Source organism: Sarcophilus harrisii, chromosome 4 (assembly GCF_902635505.1).
Source record: "Sarcophilus harrisii chromosome 4, mSarHar1.11, whole genome shotgun sequence".
Classification (NCBI taxonomy): domain Eukaryota; kingdom Metazoa; phylum Chordata; class Mammalia; order Dasyuromorphia; family Dasyuridae; genus Sarcophilus; species Sarcophilus harrisii.
The window spans coordinates 460,279,494-460,297,437 of record NC_045429.1 but is presented as its reverse complement, the minus strand read 5'-3'; the positions used below and the strand labels follow the sequence as shown (position 1 = coordinate 460,297,437).

Genomic DNA, 17,944 nt, shown 5'->3' with positions numbered 1-17,944 from the left:
AAGATGACATACACTTCCCAGATGCACAATGGAGATGGGAAACATGAGAATTTTCCAGGAGTGAATAGTTTCCCATTAAAGTAAGAAGCCAAATAATATCTATTTATCCATTTGTGGCCGGGGAGGAACTTCGAAAAGCCGGACTGTACCTGAATAACTAAGAGAATTCTTAAAACAGAACCTGTGTACGGAGTAGAGCCAAAAAGGATCTTTTGTTTCCTTGAAATTTAACATGAGCTCATAAAAAATAAGGATTTGGGTAGAAGATCCACCAGGAGGGAAAGCATTTGAACCCTGCCCTTTGAGTCCAACCGCCTTCCCGGCACCACAGGCCGAGGCTTTTGGCCAAGGGAAAGAAATGAAGAGAAAGATTGTTTAAATTGAAAAGGCCTTTTAATTACGGAACATTTACGGGTTAACCTTTAGATAACGGGAACAGGGTAGAATTCCGGGGTTAATTTAGGAGGAAGGGAAAAAGGAGAAGACTTTTTACCGGGTGGGTGCTGTGATTGTGCTTCTGTAAAACATGGTCTCGTTTGGTTCTCACAGGCACCCAAGGTTATTCTAAGCAAGATTGTGAGAATTAGACCCGGTAAAGTCTGAGGTGGATTTAACCGGGCTTTTTCTGCTCCTTGCCCAGTGCTCTGGTTCTGCCGGGGGCCTCCCAGCCTTGACACTTGGATGAGAGACAGCCCGGGGCAGAATGGGCTGCGCAGATGGGTGCCAGAGAGGCAGACATGGGCGCCTGGGCAGCCTTAAGCCCAGGCTGTAATTCCTGTGCATTCTGTCTCCAGCTTCTTTGGGTCTGGGAGTTGTCTCTCCCACTTGATCGACGGCTCCTCGAGGACAGCGACCGTCTCTTGCTTCTTCTTGGGGCACACAGTAGGTGCTCAATAGTTGTCTGTTCAGTGATTGTGGTGCTGCTCTTTGCGTCCATTCTGGCCATCCCCCTGGAATCGGGCACATGCAACAAGGCGGCACAGAGTGAGCTGTGGGACAAGAGCAGAAAGAACCGTGTAAAATGGCCTCCTGCCTTTAGAGCTAAAGGAGAATGTAAAAGCCTTGGAGTCGGACCCTCCCCTCCCTGCGAAGGAGGGGCCCCGGCTCCGGAGGGAAGTGACCTGGCCAAGTTCCCACCGGCAGCAGTAGGAGGGCCAGGATCGGGTTCAGGGTCTGTTACATTGTCCGCTGGTCTCTCCGGTGTCCCCTCCGGGGACGTGGGACTGAACCGCTCTGATGGGAGGATTGTTACTCTGGTTCTAGATAACCTGGAGTCTCCTCTGGCCTTTTTTAAACTGCTGACTGTGCGCCCGACACTGTGACAAGTGATGGGGACACAAGGAGCCCATTTCTGCCTTCAAGGAGCGGGACCGAGGTCAGTAACGGTATCAGCGATTCACACGCGGAGGAAGTCGGGTTTATCTTGGGGGGTTGGGAGGGCTCTGGCCCTGGGGAGCCAGGCAGGGGTGGAGGGCCCTGCGAGCCCGTAGCCCAAACCCCTACAAATAGCGCTGCCAGACATGGAGCTGTTTGCCAGGGATCATGGCGGACGTGCACAGAGCTCTTCAATAAGTCTTTGCCGAGCTCTTTCTCCAATTGAATCTCACAATAGCCCTGGAAGGAGAGAAGGGACACGTGAGAATTTTCCAGGAGTGAATAGTTTCCCATTAAAGTAAGAAGCCAAATAATATCTATCCCCATTTTACGGAAGAAAAACTGAGGGCTCGGGTGAATGAGGAGACTTCTTGGCCACCCTTTTCTGGCATCTGGGAGTTGGGCCCTTTCTCAGCTTCGCCCCTAGATCACTGGCTCCCTTAGGGGACCCGCCGGGGCCCAGAGAAGTGATCCAAGGTCACCTGGGTGTGTGAGGGTCAGGATGGGAACGGGGCCTCGGGCCTCCAGGCCAGTGCTCTCTCTCCTGTGGATCCCACTCGTCTCAGGTTTCGGTCTCGGTCCCCATAACTGTGCTTTCGGAGGGTGATAATTCTGTAACTGAAGGTTCCCCTTGGCTTTGGGTTTGTCCCAGGCCGACCACAAACATCGTCTGACACACCCAAGTACGGCCTGGTTTTAGAAAGGAAAAAAACCCTTTCCAAAAGGGGCAGATTTATTTAAGGGGGTGTCGGGTGTCCCGGCTGCTGGCCCTCAGCCTTTCAGGGAGATGGGGAGAGAGGTGAGCCCTGGAACCCTGGGCCTGGCCCCGGCCTCCCCGGTGCCAGAAAAGGGACAGAAAAGGTCCCCGCGGTCCAGACTGGTGGTGGTTGGAAATGTTTCTCTCCCTGCCCAATCACAAGACCCAGGGCCTCCCTCCCCCCCCGGCCGGGCTTCCTCCCGCCCCAAATCGTTCCCCACAACTTTCCGCAGAGGGGCTGAATCGGCCCACGCCCAGGCTCTGAGAGCTCAGGACACGGGACTTTCCTCCAGCACGGGCCCGACCCCTTCCCCGCCCAGCCGGCCCTGCCTCCCCTCTGTCCAGGCCATCGTTCGAATGGGGGGCCTTCCCCATGGACTCCTGGCTTCATCCCACTGAGCCCTCCCTTCCTCCGGCCCCCATCTCTTCTTTGGGACCTGCATCCCACCCAGAAAACGGGGCCTCAGGGGAGACCCTTCCCCGGATCGGGACACCCAGTCCCGGGTGCCGCCCTATGACCTCACCCTGATACTTCTGCCCCCTTCAAATGCTTCCTTTAGGAACAATGGAAGCTGCCAGGAGGCACCTGAGGCTGCAATGTACAGAAGGGGAGCTTCCTTACTGGGGAGCTGCCCCCAGGCGGCCTCAGGCTGCTAGGGGGCTGGGGGGTGGGGGGGGAGCCTGGGATCCTTTCTCTTGAGACCCTAAATAGAGAGTGGGACCACTTGGCAGGGACATGGATGTCAGGAGGTTCTGTTTTTTTTTTTTTTTTTTTTTCCCCTTAATGGATTTTTCATTTATTTTGTAATTCTTTTTTTTTTTTTTGGAGTTCTATGTTGTCTTCCCTCCTGCCCTTCCCCCACGGCCTGAGAAAATAAGCAGGAGGATAATGATTATCCACACAAAGTCATCTGCCTCCTCACCCCCCTTCCCAGCTTACCCTCCTAAGGGGCTGCCGGCCTCCCTCGGCCTCTGCCTTGAGGTTGTAAGCCTCTCCAGGGCAAGGGGCTCTTTCCCCTCCTTCTATCCTCAGTCTTTGTAACTTGTTTCATCGTTTAAGTCCTGCCCGAGTCTTCCAGGCCCCGTTTGGGCTTTTCTCAGCAAACCCACCGCAGTAGTTTGCAGCTTTGTTTTTTTACCACTCGTTTCACAGATGAGGAAACTGAGGCAAGACAGGTGAAGGGACTTACCCGGGGCCCCACCCCGCTGTTGAGTAGGGGTCGGACTTACATGGGGGCCATCCCAGTCTGGCTTTAGATTCCACCCAACTGTTTTTGGTTGTTGTTGTTGAGACCCTATCCCCACTCCTGGGAGAACGGAAGCCCCTGGAGGGCAGGGGTTGCTCTGCCCTTAGCGCCTGATTGACTGGACCAGAGCAGACCGGACCGGTCTGTGGCCTCCGCTTCTAAATCCCTGCCCCTGCTTCTAGCTCTTCCTTTGCCCAGCCTCACGCTGGAGCAGAACTGAGCTCTGAATGTCTCTGGAAGGCTCCTGCCAGGCTTCTCCTCCCTGCAAAGCCCTGCCCAAGTCCTTGCCCTGAATCCTCCCTGACCTCTTCTCCTGGGCCCCAAGCCCATCCTGCTCAGAACCTTCTGTTCCCCAGAGGAGCCTCCGAATGGCCCCCAACGGGCCCTGGGTGTTTCTTGGATCGTTACTCACCTTTTTTGGGCTGGTTACTATCAAATGCTCCAAACACATAGTAGGTGCTTCATCAATGCTTATTCCCTTCCTGACCCCCTCGTTAACCCGGAGCTCCCTGCAGGGCTGGACGGTCTGAGGGAGTCTCCTGAAGGGAAATTTTCACTATTGACAACTTTCTTTTAGGTTTTAAGCATGTCGGAGTAGGACGGGGCATTAGAGATCAGGTCCAGACCCCTTTGTTTATAGGGGGAGAAGTGACTTGTCTAAGGTCACCCAACCACGTGGCTAAAGTGGGGTTGGGACCCGGGGCCTCTCCCACCTGATCTCCTCTGCTTCTCCTCTGCTCCCCCAGGAGCCTCTCTCAGGCTGCGGCTGTGGGAACCCAAGCCGGGATGACCTCATTTGTCTCCTTCCCTTCCCCGGAGCAAAGCGTTTCTCCCGGGTGGGCGGCCGGTGAGCTCATCCTCAGGAGGCTCCGGGGCCACTGAAGAGAAGCACTCGCATTAGCTCAGGCATCCATCGCCTTTCTAGGTTTGCAAATTGCCCTCAGACATTATGTCACTGGGCGTCCCAACACCCTGGGAAGCAAGCTCTGTTACGCCCATTTCCCTGATGAGGAAACCAAAGGCAACCTTGAAGCTGCTGGTGTTCTGGGAGAAATTGGTGCCCTGGGCTTCCATACTCTAGGCTCCCGCTGCTGGACTTTTCTTCACTGAGCCCAGTATTTATGAAACGCCTCCAGCGTTCGGGCGCTGTGATGAGAACAAAGGTGCTGGGCGGGGTTTGGCGGGGCAGGGGCTTCTCCTGGGGGCTCTCCCTCCCTGGCCCCCTGGGGTGACAGCACTGGAGAGGGGCTGGGGCTGGAGGGAGGCCCTTTTATCAAAGGATGAGATTAGAGCCCCAGGTGTGTCCCTCTGTTGGTGCTGAAATCTTCCCAGGATGCACCGCGTAGGAGCCCCAAAGGAAGCTGGTGCTGTTATTGGGGTATTTGTAGCGTTTGTTCACAGACTCGAAGCTGAAAACTTCTGGAGTGACTTTAAAGGCCCGGGGGCCCAAGTCTTGTGCTACAGAGGAGGAAGCCGAGTCAGGGGGGCAAAAAGGACTTACCCCAAATCATCCCGGAGGGGAATGTTTTACTTGCTTGGGCCCTCATCATTCTCCCTAAACTAATGTCAGAGACCCAATGGGCCCCAGGGATTCTCCTAATTACAGATCATCTCTCCCCAGCTCCAGAACTGTCACTGACTCCCTATTCCTGCAACTCCTCTGCTTGTCATGTAATAGCCCTGCAGGCCCATGTCCAGCCAGCCTTTGCTGACTCGGCTCAGGCCCCTCCATCAGAGTCTCCATTCTGGCCTCCTTTTCTTCCTCCTCCCTTTAATTAGGCTTCTTCCCAGCTCGGGTGCCTGGCCCTGGAGCCCCCAGGCCTCCTGACTCGAGGGCCCTAGAACACTATAGACACAGTTTGGGCAGCACCGGACCAAACCGAGGTGATGTAGCCTCCTGAGCCTTCGGGGTGAATCCTGCGCCAGGCGCCAGCCCCTGCCTCGGTGACCCCCGAGGGCTCTCCTGGGGCCTCTTTTCTCATTCGCAGAAGGGTAGGGCTGGACTGGGCTGTCTCTCGGCACTTAGCCTGAGTGCTGCTGCTTCTGACATTTAGGGTTAGAGTCGGGCCTCTGCTTAGGGCTGGTGCTTAATAAGTGTTTATTAATCAGTTGTCCCTACACGGAACCCTTTGGACCTCAGTCTCCTTCTCTGTAAAATGAGAGGATTCCCTTCCAGCGCTTGAACTGTGACCTAGTGTGACCCATAAAATGAGGGCCTGTGGGATAAGGAAGCTCACATATCACTTATGTTTGTGTGTGCATATATAATATTTATCTAATAATGTGTTACGTATTATAATGCAAAATATTATATCTGCCTAATATAAACATACATGTGCATCATATAAATATAAAATATTGTTTTTATGAATCACAATACAAAATATTATATTTGCATAATACAAACTTACAGCATATAAACATAAATATGAAATATTGTTTCACTTAGTGTGACTCATAAAATGAGGGCCTGTGGGACAAGGAAGCTCATGTATCACTTAGGTATGTGCGTGTGCATCTATAATATTTATCTAATAACGTGTTGTGTTTTATAATGCAAAATATTATATTTGCATAATACAAACATACAGGTATATAGATATTAAATATTGTTTATGACTCACAATACAAAGTATATTTGCATAATATAAACATACATATATAACATATAAACGTGTATATATAAAAACCTATAAGCATAATACAAATACACCCAGAGCCGTCTACGCAAGAGTGTATTGGGGGAAAATACACATAAAACCCGCTTTTAAGCTTCAGCTTCATGACTAAGTCATCACTTTCTCCATCACTTGAAGTCCGGACAATAAAGCAAGCTCCCAGGGGAGCTCTGGCCGGGGTCCAGCGGGCGAGTGCTCCCTCTGAGCATCAGCGAGTGCGTGTCCCGGCAGACAATGGGCTCTGACTCTCCCAGAGGCCATGGACTGATCCAGGCGCTCGCCGCCTCGTGGTTCTGGAAATGGGAGCATCCTTAGAGATCGCGAAGGCCAAGAGGAGGAACCTGGCGGAGCATTTGGACCTGAGCTTTCCTGAGTCCGCCCGGGGCGCTGCCCCTGCTGCCCAGAGCTTGCCCACGCGGACGTCTGGCTGCTCCTTTAACCTTTCGGCCGCCTGACCAAGGCTCTCTCCTCCCCTGAGGCCTCGGGGTCCGAGAGGGGGACTCCGCTGTCTGCAGAGGCGCCGGGGAGAACTTGTGATGCTCCCGCAGCTCCTCGAGGCAAACAGAGGCCCAGTGTCCGTCAGCAGCTGCTCTGTCAGAGTTAGGAGGAGCCAGTCACATGACTTGGGTTTTGATGGAAAGAAAAGTCCCTGATCCCCAGAGGCCCCGTTCACGTTGCTGTCCCAACCTTGCCCGCCTGAAGGTCTGGGGGATTTGTTTTTCTTGACCAAGTTTATTATTTGGGTTGTTTTTTGTTTGTTTGTTTAGTTTTCAGTTATACTCTATAGGAAAGGTTGTGTTGACCAAAAATTTAAGCATGTGAGTAATTTAAGAATCCGGTTCGCCTATAAACATTACCTTGCTTTGCTGTTCTGCTGTTAGGGAATCAGCTGCCCCAAGGCCCTCTCGCCTGGAGGACGCTCCCTTGGATGGCCCTCGCCCGGGACACCGGTCTCCTGGCCTGTGGGAGATGAAATCTGGGTCTTTTGTTTTAAGGAGCAGAAGTGTTGCCCCTTGTCCTCCGTGTCCCTTGCAGCTGACAGGGTTAAGCCTTCCAGGTCACATCCAGAACGTCCCATTTCATTCTGGTTTCCTTAGAAGAAGGACTGGGACATATTGGGAAGTTGATGAAATATAACTGAGAATAAGGTAATAACTGAGATAAAGATAAAGTCTTATATTTGGGTTCAGAAAATCAACCAGCAAGTATGAGATAGAGGAAGGTGGGGCTACATAGCCCTTAGTCTGGGGAAAAAAGATCTGGGGGTTTTAGTGGCCCCTAAGCCTAATCAATATTTATTAAGTTCCTGTTATTTTCCAGGGGTTACAAAAACAAAGGATAGTTCCTGTCCTCAGCAAGCTGTCACTCTAGGGGGGGAGGGAGAGAGACAACACCTAAGCAAATACATACAAAGCAGGATGTACACAGGATAGATAGGAAATATTAACAGAGGGAAGGCACAAGACTTAGGAGGGCTTAGGGCAGGCTGCCAGGAAAGATGGGATTTGAAACTTAAATGAAGTCACAGAGGCCAGTAGGTGGAGTGGGGGCTCCACGCTGTGGAGGCAGCCTGAGGAAATCCCAGGAGCCAAGAAAGGGGGTGTCTTGTTTGTGGAGGAGCCAGGAGGCTGGCGTGTGAGGCAACCCCAAGGGATGTGCCCAATGGGTACTACCCAGGTGACTTTGGGTAACCTTGAGCATCATCTTCCCCATTTGGGCAAAAGTGCCTCGGAGGCATCTTCCTGCTTGGCTGGAATAGCCTACCCATGATATATAAAAATTAAAACAACGTAAAGGAAAATGACAATAAAACAAGTACAATTTGTGGGTGTGAAATGTAGTGTCTGGCCTGAAACTAGGAACATGAGAAGCTTCTCTTCGATTCTTTGCCTGGGTGGGGGACTATGGGGTGGAACATTACAATTAATGTCACTTCTAAAGTGCTGGCTAGTTTTGATGAACCATCTTGTTTGTTTGTTTTTTTTCTTTTTCTTTTTTAAAGGTAGCTATGATAAAATTGATTAATAATTAAGGATAGCACTCCAAAGCCCAAAACATAAGACCCACTGAGAAGATCGAGGGGAGAGGGAAGAAATCCAGTCAGCCCTCATGTTCCTAAGAAAACAACACGAAAATCAAAAATGTAAATATTGATAAAGTAAACATTGGATTCCCACAACCACCAAAAACAAATTTCACTTGAGACGGCCGAAAATTCATTTTTCTGCCTGTAATTCTTTATAGCAAAAACTTTAATTTTGATAATATGCCTTTTGCTTTCTACTTTAGACATAAGTTGAATGGAAATTCAAGGTGAAGGACACTAGAGTTTACAGTAGACTGGGATCATTAGGGAGAACGTTTACATATGAGAAAACTGAAATTTAGAACAGCGAGAAAGCTAGTGATTGGAGAGTCAGTGTTTTTAAACCAGGTCCTTCACCTCTACAGATATTCTGGGGCAGGGGCAGCAGTCTTAGACAATAGGTCTTCAAAGAGAGATACAACTGAAAGACTATCTTCCCTTTCTTCTCTTCCACTTTCCTTACACCTCCTGTGCCAGGCAAGCTGGGAAATGCTGAGCTTAGCTAGGACGCAGTCCCTGTCCTCAGAAGACTTAGTCTCTAGTCTCACAGGAAGACACAAACTTACAATTTTAACACAAAAGGGAGAGATGTGGCTCCATGGTCTGGACCTTGAGAGTCAGACACAGATGCTCACTGCCTATGTGACAGTAGTTTCGTACCTTTGCATTGACTTAGGTAAGAGGGACCTCAGGGGCTAGTTAGCCCAACTGCCTTCATTGAGAAATGGGGAAACTGAGGCCTAAGGAGACAAATGGACTTATCTAGGGTGTCAGAAGCAGGAAGTATTAGAAGCTGGATTTGAACTCAGGTTTTCTGACTCCAGAACCAATATTTTATCTCCTGACTGATTCTAAAATTGAAATAAAATTAGTCATTCAAGAAACATTTATTAAGCTGCTTTTACAGACCCCTCATTTGTGGGAATAAAATCATAAAGAATGACGTTCTTAGTCTGAGAGAACTTCTAATGGAGATGAGGATGGAGAAGTATCTCAAAAAGATTCCTTGCAGTTGAGGTTAAGGGGGTGGGCAGAAAAGCTTGTGTAGCTCTTAGGTCCCAAATGGGAGCCTGCCCGTTTATTATATCTGTGCCCCCCAGAACCTATCCCAGTGCCAAGTGCTTGTTGGCAAGTAATAAATGCTTGGTGATTATAGCCTGGGGATTAAAAGTGGGGAGTCACTGAGACCACAGGTAGCTGGTCGTCGTGCTGAAGGAGGAGAAGGCTTGGAGCTGGTGGGGAGCAGTTCTTTAAATGGATTTCACCAGCCCGAGAAGGAATTATGGACACGTGGTTCAGGAAAACTTTCATTTTGAAACATGATTTCATTTTATTGTAACGTAAATCCCTGCAGGTCACCTAACAAGAACATTCCTAGCAGTAAAAGATTTAAGCTTTGCCCTGTAATATATCTACAGCATCCCAAAGGTCTCAGTGTAAATTAAAACATCAATAACTCCAACAGGTCAGCTGGAAAGTAGCTCTCTCTGAATACCCTGTATTTACTTATTTACAAATTGTGTATATTGTGTGTGTGTACCCCTGAATTAATACGTATATTATAAAACTTTTTTTTTTTTAATGGAATAGAAAAGGAATGTGACAAAGAGGAAATGACGTGTGAGCTTTGTCCCAGTAAAGGAGGTCCTGGAGCTCGAGTTTGGTGGTGACGTGGTCAGCTCCTGCTTTGAGGAAATCACTTCTGCGTCTGATTCGCAAAGAGCTTTGGGAGGGCGAGGTTGGAGGCAGGTAGACCTTTTAGAGAAAGCTCGTCTGGGGAGAAGAGAGGGAGGTCCCCACCTTGGTGGTGGCTTTGGGTGGGGAGAAGGGAATGGAAATGAGGTTTTGTGGAGCTAGAATGCGGAGGTAGATTTGGCAGTTTTTGATGTGGTGGATTTTGGGGGGGAGGTAGGTAAGAGATGGAAATAAATGGAGCACGACCTTGTGGGCTTCGATGGGGAAGGAGAAGGATGGCCCCTTTACCCTTATTTAAAAGAAGCTTCTGGGGTTGCCTTTACAAGTATGAAAGGAGTTGAATCTTGGCATCCTTCCGTGTACATTATGAAGTGCGTCGTGTGCTCTAGCTCTCAAAGTGAGTCTGGGGTCCCCACATCCAACAGGATTGGTCATTTGCAGGAGTTTTTCCAACACATGTCTTTTTAAAGTTATCTCCACCACGGATGTGGGAGGTGCTCGGTCTTGTGTCTCCATCTGCTTTAGAAAGCAGGAAGAGAAAGGCAGAAACAGGGCACCCATCTTCTCATCAAGATTGCTTCTCACCTTTTATTCCAAGATCTGATTTTTACCAATATTGTAGATTCCTCCCCCAACTCCCTAAAAGCGGTTTTACGCTTCACTTTGGCCCGGAGAGTCCTTCCCAGATACTGGGGAGCCCTTCGGACCCTAGCTAGACTGGCCCTGGAGGCGGGACCAGGTCTCAACTTCCCACATGATGGGATTCACCGGAGCTTTGCCAATTCTCCTGGTGGGGCTTCAGGCCATGATGATTTCTCCAGTGAAAGAACCTGGTAACATTTTGTCCCCAAACTATTAAAGCAGTGCTTTTATCATAAGTACTCAATAACATGTTCGATGATGGGTCTCTGACCCACCCTTGCTGAGAGGGAAAATTGAGTTGTCAGCTCTGTATAGGATTACAGGGCCTTCCCCCTCTGAAGTTCACTGATTGATCATCATGTACTCCAGAAAGTCTGTGGATTATGGTTTTTAGCAGATTTTCGCTTCGGAGGTAGAGAAGACGTTTGATCGTGGAGCTCATTTCATCCAAATTCTTCATTTTATAGAAGAAACTGGAGCCCAAGAAATGTTATAGATGGAATTCTTGTTCAAGTGTGACTTGGATCGCATCCCAGCTTCTTCATCTGGCTTCCATGAGCTTGGGGCTGTGTTTTAAATATTTGGATGATTATTTCAATATGCGTTTCTTTGTAGTTCTTTATTTTGCTTGATTTATTTGAAAACATGATTCCCCAAAGAGATTCTCTTAGCCTTCCCCAGACTGCCTCCAAGGAGGTCCCAGAATGCCAGAAGGTAAAGGACCTGTTATGGAAGGAATCCCTTTTCAAGCACAGTTCGCACTGGCTGCCTTCGAACTCCCTTCTGGCTCTGAGATTTGGAATCTTTCATCGGCTCCTTTTGAGCTGCAAGGCTCAAACATCTTATGCTTCCATGTATTCCTCAGCTCCGTGGACCATGCTGCCATTCCAAGCCCATCAGCCCCTGGCTGGAGAGACGATCCCCTGACAGTGGGTTTCAGATCTGCTCCTCCTCAAGATGTATACATGGCCATTAATACAATCTGATGACTAGAGTGTCCCCCAAGAAATGAACATTACCCAATTTAGGTCGGAATGGCCAAGAATGGAAGAGTGCCTTGGAGGGCTGCTCCCCCTCCCCTAATCTTACAGGCCAGGGAATAGTGGTCCTGGACATGAGAAGGGAGTCATCCAAAGTCACACAGGGAGAAAGTGGAAGAAGCAGGATTCACACTCTGCCCCTGTGGCTCCAAGCTCCACGTTTGTTCTTCTGTTCCATGGTCTGTGCTGCCTCCTAGAAACTGAGGAGAAAATGACAATAAACTGACTCATGAATGATGAAGATGGCAGTGGATTTTATTGCAATACGATTATCTGTCTATCTGGAGGTAATTGGGGTTATGTGACTTGTCCAGGATCACAAAGCTCATTAGTGTCTGAGGCAGGATTTGAACTCGGTTCATCCTTCTGCCAGTGCTCTAGGCACTGTCCAAACCTAGTTGACCCAAAATATTTTTCCAGAAACAAATTCAGGAGCTCTCCATCTTCTAGTCTAAAGCGTTGACTTAATCAATTAGCATTTGGAATCGGTCCTAGAGGAAATTTCAGACTCGGTCTGGGACGATGGATGACTGAGTACCTGGTCTCAGGTACAATCCAAAATAAGACTGGATGACCCCTGCTTTCAAGCCTTTGGGAGGGAAGTTCTCATTCAGCCATGAGCCGTGGCCTTCATCCCTTTGAGATGCTCTGGGATTGTGAACTCCCAAAGGGATCCTGGGTCAGGCAGCTCGACGGCCCAAGTGGATACCTCCCAGGTGCTCAATTCTGTCGATGAATCGGTGAACAGAAAGAGTTTATTTCTGGCTTGCTTGGTGCCCGCCATGGGGATGCTGACGTGAGCCGGGCTACGTCCTCAACGATCCTCCTTCCTGATCAGCGCAGGCAGCTCGAGCGTGGAAGGGAAGTGGCTCCCTCGGTGCTACTTGATCCACAGGACGTTCAGCTGACTGGCCCTTGCAGAAGCAATGGGAGTGCCGCTTTGATTCCTGTGCCTACAGAGCTAAGGGAGTTGGGAAAGTTTGGGAATCATCCCCAGATTCAGAAACCAAACCCGGTGATCTCCTTGGTACCACGCTGGAAGGAGGTCATAGGATCACAAAATTTTTTTCCTCATTTCTTTGTTTGTTTATTCGTTTATCTATCTATTTAGCTGTTTGTCTATTTATTCACTTACTTGCTTATTTATAGTAAGGCTTTATTTTCAAAACATATGCATGGATAATTTTCAACATTCACCCTTGCATAACCTTGTATTCCAGATTTTTTCCCTCCCTTCCCCCTACTCCCTCCCCTAGATGTCAAGTTATCCAGTATATGTTAAACATGTGCAATTCTTCTACATATATTTCCACAATTCTCTTGCTACACAAGAAAAACCAGATCAAAAGAAAAAAAATGAGAAAGAAAACAAAATGCAAACAAACAACAACAAAACAGTGAAAATGCTCTGTTGTGGTCCACACTCAGTTCCCACAGTCCTCTGTGGATGCAGATGGCTCTCTCCATCACAAGACCATTGCATCTGGCCTGAATCATCTCATTGTGGAAGAGATCCATGTCTGTCCGAACCCAAAATTGTAGCACCAGAAGGAATCATGGAGGTTGGGGGTGGGGGGGTTCCAGCCCCTCATTTTACACATAGGAAAACTCAAGTGGGCTTAAGGGACTGCCCAGGATTCCAACCAAGTTGTTGCGAGTCCGATTCCTTTGTGGTTGTTCCTTTGGATCTGACTGATCCCATTTGGGGAGGAGGTGGCGTCCCCTTCCCTGGAGACCCTCAGGCAGTCTCGGGGCTTCCCTTGTCAGAGATGTCAGGGGAACATTACTGTTCAATGACATCAGCAGGTCCCTGAAGCCCCTTCCCAATCTCTCCTGTGGAACCCAAGTGATGTAGCCTCATGTTTCCCATTGCTGAACTGCCTTCTTGTATATTGGCCTCCACAGACATTTTGCCCAGCCTTGGGAGGGTCGTTCTCACATGATGGCTGGTGCTTTTGAAAGCTCCTTCATTGTAAAAAGAGAAAGCACATTTTGGTTCCATCTTAGGCAGGAGGTGAATATGCTCCCTCCCTCACAGCCCTGTTTTTTACAGCCAGCCAGCCTGGCCAGGTAAGAGATGGGCTGATTTATACTAATCTCATTGAAAAACTTGGCATTTGTTGGCTGACCCAAGGACAAAGCGTGTCTAGAAAGGTAATTTATCCTGAACTCCCAGTCAAAGGAACAAGGGATATTTGAAGACGGGGATGTTGGGCCCTTTGAAAGAATAGCAATGTTCTGCCCTCATTTTGGGTGCCAAGTGGCCAAGGCTCTGGGTTATCTGGTTTTGTGGCTTATCTGCCCAGATGTTGGCAACCCCAAAGAGCTGCTTTTGTGTTTTTAAGGGCTTGCGGATCCTGTTAAAAACAGTTCTGCGGCAGCCTAGCATTGCCCATTACCACGACTCGATGTACAAAGCTGTTTGATTCCATTATTTATTGCTGTAAAATTGTTGGTGAGAATGGGGGGCTTTTAGCTACAGAAACATCTCTGCTGATAAATAATCAAGGGATTCCAGCCCTGCCTCGGACACTTCGTGATTAAACCTCTCTGGGGTCGTCAAAAATCTAGGGAGAAATGAGTTCCTGCTTGGCAGTGGCTGGGTTGGGCAGTGGGTAACGTCCAGAAGCAAAAAGCAGCAGTGTGCGCCGAGAAAGGGCGAGCGCCGGCTAGAAGGGAGCTCAGTGCCTGATTGGTGGGGGTCAGTTGATGGGGCATTCAGTAAGCATTTATTAAGTACCTTCTGTGTGCCAGACACTGTATCCATTGTGGACACGTAAAGATGGGAAAAAAGGCAGGTCTTCCTGTCAAAGACACTTTCATTGATAAAGAGAGACAAATATATACATGAAAATGCACAAAAAGAAGTCTACTGGAAAATACAAAGTAATTGGGGAGAAGGGAGTGAGCACCTTCTGTGTGCCAGACACTGTGTGAACTACCCTGCCATATTATTATTATTATTATCCCCACTTTACAGATGAGGAAACTGAGGCAGACTGAAGGGAAATGATTTGCTCCAATTCCAAAGCTGAACTTGAATTTGTCTTCCTGCCAAGGCCCCAGGAAGATGAAGTCATTAAACTAAGGTTGTGCAGAAAGTATGGGTCTATAATGGAATTTGAACCCAGACCCTTTTGTCTCAAAAGTGAGGGCTCTTTCCCAGAAAGCCCCTTCTAAGCCTTAGAAAAAGAAGCTGTTCTTATCATTGTGACTATGTAAAGGCAGAGAAGATCCCAGTTTATCCAAAGAACATCTGGCCTGTTTGGGGATACAGATTTGAAATCAGTTCAGTGTTTATTGGGAGGCCCCCCTAGAACATAATCCCTAGTGGTTCTGCTCTGATCATCTCTCTCTCATTTTCTGCCTTGAAGGTTTTCTCCTAGGAATTGACTAGATCATATCTGCCTTCAAGAATTGTTTGTATTTTTGTTTTTTGATGTGATGTTTGGGAAAAGGGGGATAGAAATAAGGTTAATCATGCGAGAGCTGCCCTATTTGCAATTGGTGCTGTTGGGGGTGGGAGCGAAGGTTTCAGTCTGGGCTGCAGCAATCATGCGGGAGGCTCCCAGCTCGTGGCCTTGGGCTGCTGGTCCTATAGTGGCCGGTTCGCTTGGAATAAAGGGAGCCCTTCCATTTGTGCCAGCAGCGGCCGCAGGCCTTCGGGGGTCCGCTGGCTGGCTCGCTGGACAGGGTCGGGGAGGCAGCTACATTTCCCTGAATTAGGTCTGTTCTGTGCAGTGGGCACCTTGTGCTGGCCAAGAACGTCTCCTTTGAGTGGGATGTGGGTGGGCACGGGAATGTCTAAAAGATCAAGTTCCCTGGCGTGTGATTTGCACGCTTCTTCCCTTTGTAAACACATGGCTCCCACTTGGGGATGACCTTTTTCTGGTTCACTTCTACAAATCCCTTCCCTTCTCCCCAGAGGTTTTATCTAAAGCCCTTTCTTAAATTAGAGGAGAGTTCCTTGCCCATATCTTGAGGAGATAGTTTTGATGACCTTCCGGAACTCCAAGCTATCTCTTAAGACCCCAGGCTTGTAGCTCCTTCCCTGGAGGATTCAGAAGAGGGAACTTCTGTTGAGCAGGTCAGGGAAATCATCGGAGTAGATTAAAAAAATTTTTTTGTTTTATCTAAATGATACTTTTGTATGGGGAAGGAAAGACTGGACTTAGTTTAGCCAAAAAGTAATGGCAAAAACAAAGCACTCTGGAGAGTTTATCTTTAACTGAGGGAGGGTGGTGCTAGATCAATCTAGATCAAAGATAGCTAGTGACCAAGGAGGCTCCTGAGTCCATCCCTTCCGTGAGAAATCTGGGAAATGCCACGATCCAGGTTCACACTGATAAGTCACATGGATTGTGTTAGAAACCAGATTAATTGCATTCTCATCTGCATTCTGTGACCAAAGGAGGGAATGTGCATGAAGTGGAGAATCTCTTTAAGACAATTAGTAAATTGCCTTTCAAAGCTGTCCTGCTTATCTGGGGCTGCATCAGACTTCCCTTCCTTTCTCTTTTCATTGCTGGGAGGAGGGAGAAGCCTTAGCCTTCTGGCCTCTCCCACCCCAACACAATCTAGGAAAAGAAAGGAAAAATATCCTGTAGAAACAGACTCCTCGATCATTATATACTTCAACAACAATACTATATGATGACCAGTTCTGATGGACCAGGCCATCCTCAGCAACGAGATCAACCAAATCATTTCCAATGGAGCAGGAATGAACTGAACCAGCTACGCCCAGAGAAAGAACTCTGGGTAATGACTAAAAACCATTACATTGAATTCCCAATCCCTATATTTATGCCCACCTGCATTTTGATTTCCTTCACAAGCTAATTGTACAATATTTCCGAAGTCTGATTCTTTTTGTACAGCAAAATAATGTTTTGGTCATGTATACTTATTGTGTATCTAATTTATATTTTAATATATTTAACATCTACTGGTCATCCTGCCATCGGGGGGGGGGGGTGGGGGTAAGAGGTGAAAAATTGGAACAAGAGGTTTGGCAATTGTTAATGCTGTAAAGTTACTCATACATATAATCTGTAAATAAAAGGCTATTAAATAAAAAAAAATATATATATATATATATATTTAAAAAAAAAAAAAAAAAAAACAGACTCCTCCCTACTAAAACATGCTCTTTTTGGTGGGTCCTGCAGCCCTCTGGCAGGAGCTCGGGAGCCTGTTTTGTTGTGGTTCCCCTTGAAATGCTCTTAGCCGTTGCAGTGGGTGGGTTTCTTGCTTTCAGAGTTGTAGTCATTGTCCACGTTCTGTCCATGTCATTTCAGAAGGGAGGGGATGTTGAAGACGGCTCGTCGGCCGTACTTTTGGAGAGACGACGGGGGATGCTTGGGGGGTTGGAGGGAGCATGTTTCAGCCATAAGGAAAAAACAGCCTTGTAATGTAATGTTAAAGGTCACTTTTAATGGGGTGATCAGTTCCTCCATTTGTCCTATTTCTTAATTCTGCCTTAAGGTTATGACCGTCCCCTCTTAATGGTTGAGATAAAGGTGTTATAGACATTTCTTAATGTCATTAGAATATCAGTAACCTCCATCTACGAGGCTATCCTCACCTAGGTCTCTGCATTATGTCATTGTTAATGTTATTCCATAAAAGACTTACTGTCCCTATACTTTGAGATGATAGTCTTGTCTAGCCCTGGGATCCAGTGGTCCCAGAATATTTCTCTCCATTTAATAAACTATTGAATTGGTCTCTAATCTCTGTCTTGCTCAGTTTCTTTTAACATTACAGTACAAATGTCCGCACATGCCCATTTTCTGCTTCCTTCCCAATATTTTAGCCAGTCCTTGTATGATTGTCTCAAGTGAGAAATAAAAGAAGGCCCAAGTCCAGCGTATGCTATGGTTGACCCTGCCTCCACCCGATATTGGACACTGGCTCAGTTCATAGATTTGGTCCTGGTGGGAAACCCTGGCAGGCCCCTCCTCCCCCCCAACCTTCCAGGTCTGGTGACAGGGCCATGTCTGGGGGAGACTTCATGCAGCATGAAATAGGTTTCTTTAGAGCAGAGCTGCCTTTTTTCCAGCCCATGTGACTCGGGGAACTGCCGTCCCCCATCAGTGAGTGCCCCCCACTCCCAGGGAACGGGATGCTGGCTTTGTGCTCTTCCATGAGAAACAGAGCCCAGAGATAATGAGGGCTGTCTTCCTTTCAGCTGGGCCAGTGCAGAATTGGTTTTGCTTCTGATGCACATTTGCTGCAGAGCACCTCCCCCTGCGCACCTGCAGTGCCTTCCCTCACCTGCGTCTCCTGGGAATCCTGGCTCCCCGAAAGCTCATCTCCAAGAACCTCTTTTTGTGGGGCCCCTTTCTGAGCCCAGCCACCCCCGTTATTTTCTACATTCACTCTTCTACACCGATGCACCTTCTGGGTCGTTCTCCGTAGCT

The 17,944-nt window shown here is 48.3% G+C and overlaps 1 protein-coding gene across 2 annotated transcripts in view; it reads left to right on the top strand.

The window, feature by feature from the left end:
- SH3BP4 (SH3 domain binding protein 4) overlaps positions 1-17,944 on the top strand; it is a 106,151-nt gene that overhangs the window by 68,468 nt on the left and 19,739 nt on the right. The window contains exon 3 of one of the 2 annotated variants that reach the window (XM_031968256.1): positions 1,264-1,375. The exons of the other annotated variant lie outside the window; for it this stretch is intronic. The gene's annotated coding sequence lies outside the window, so the exon portion shown is untranslated. The remainder of the gene's footprint in view (positions 1-1,263; positions 1,376-17,944) is intronic. 2 annotated transcript variants of the gene reach the window in all.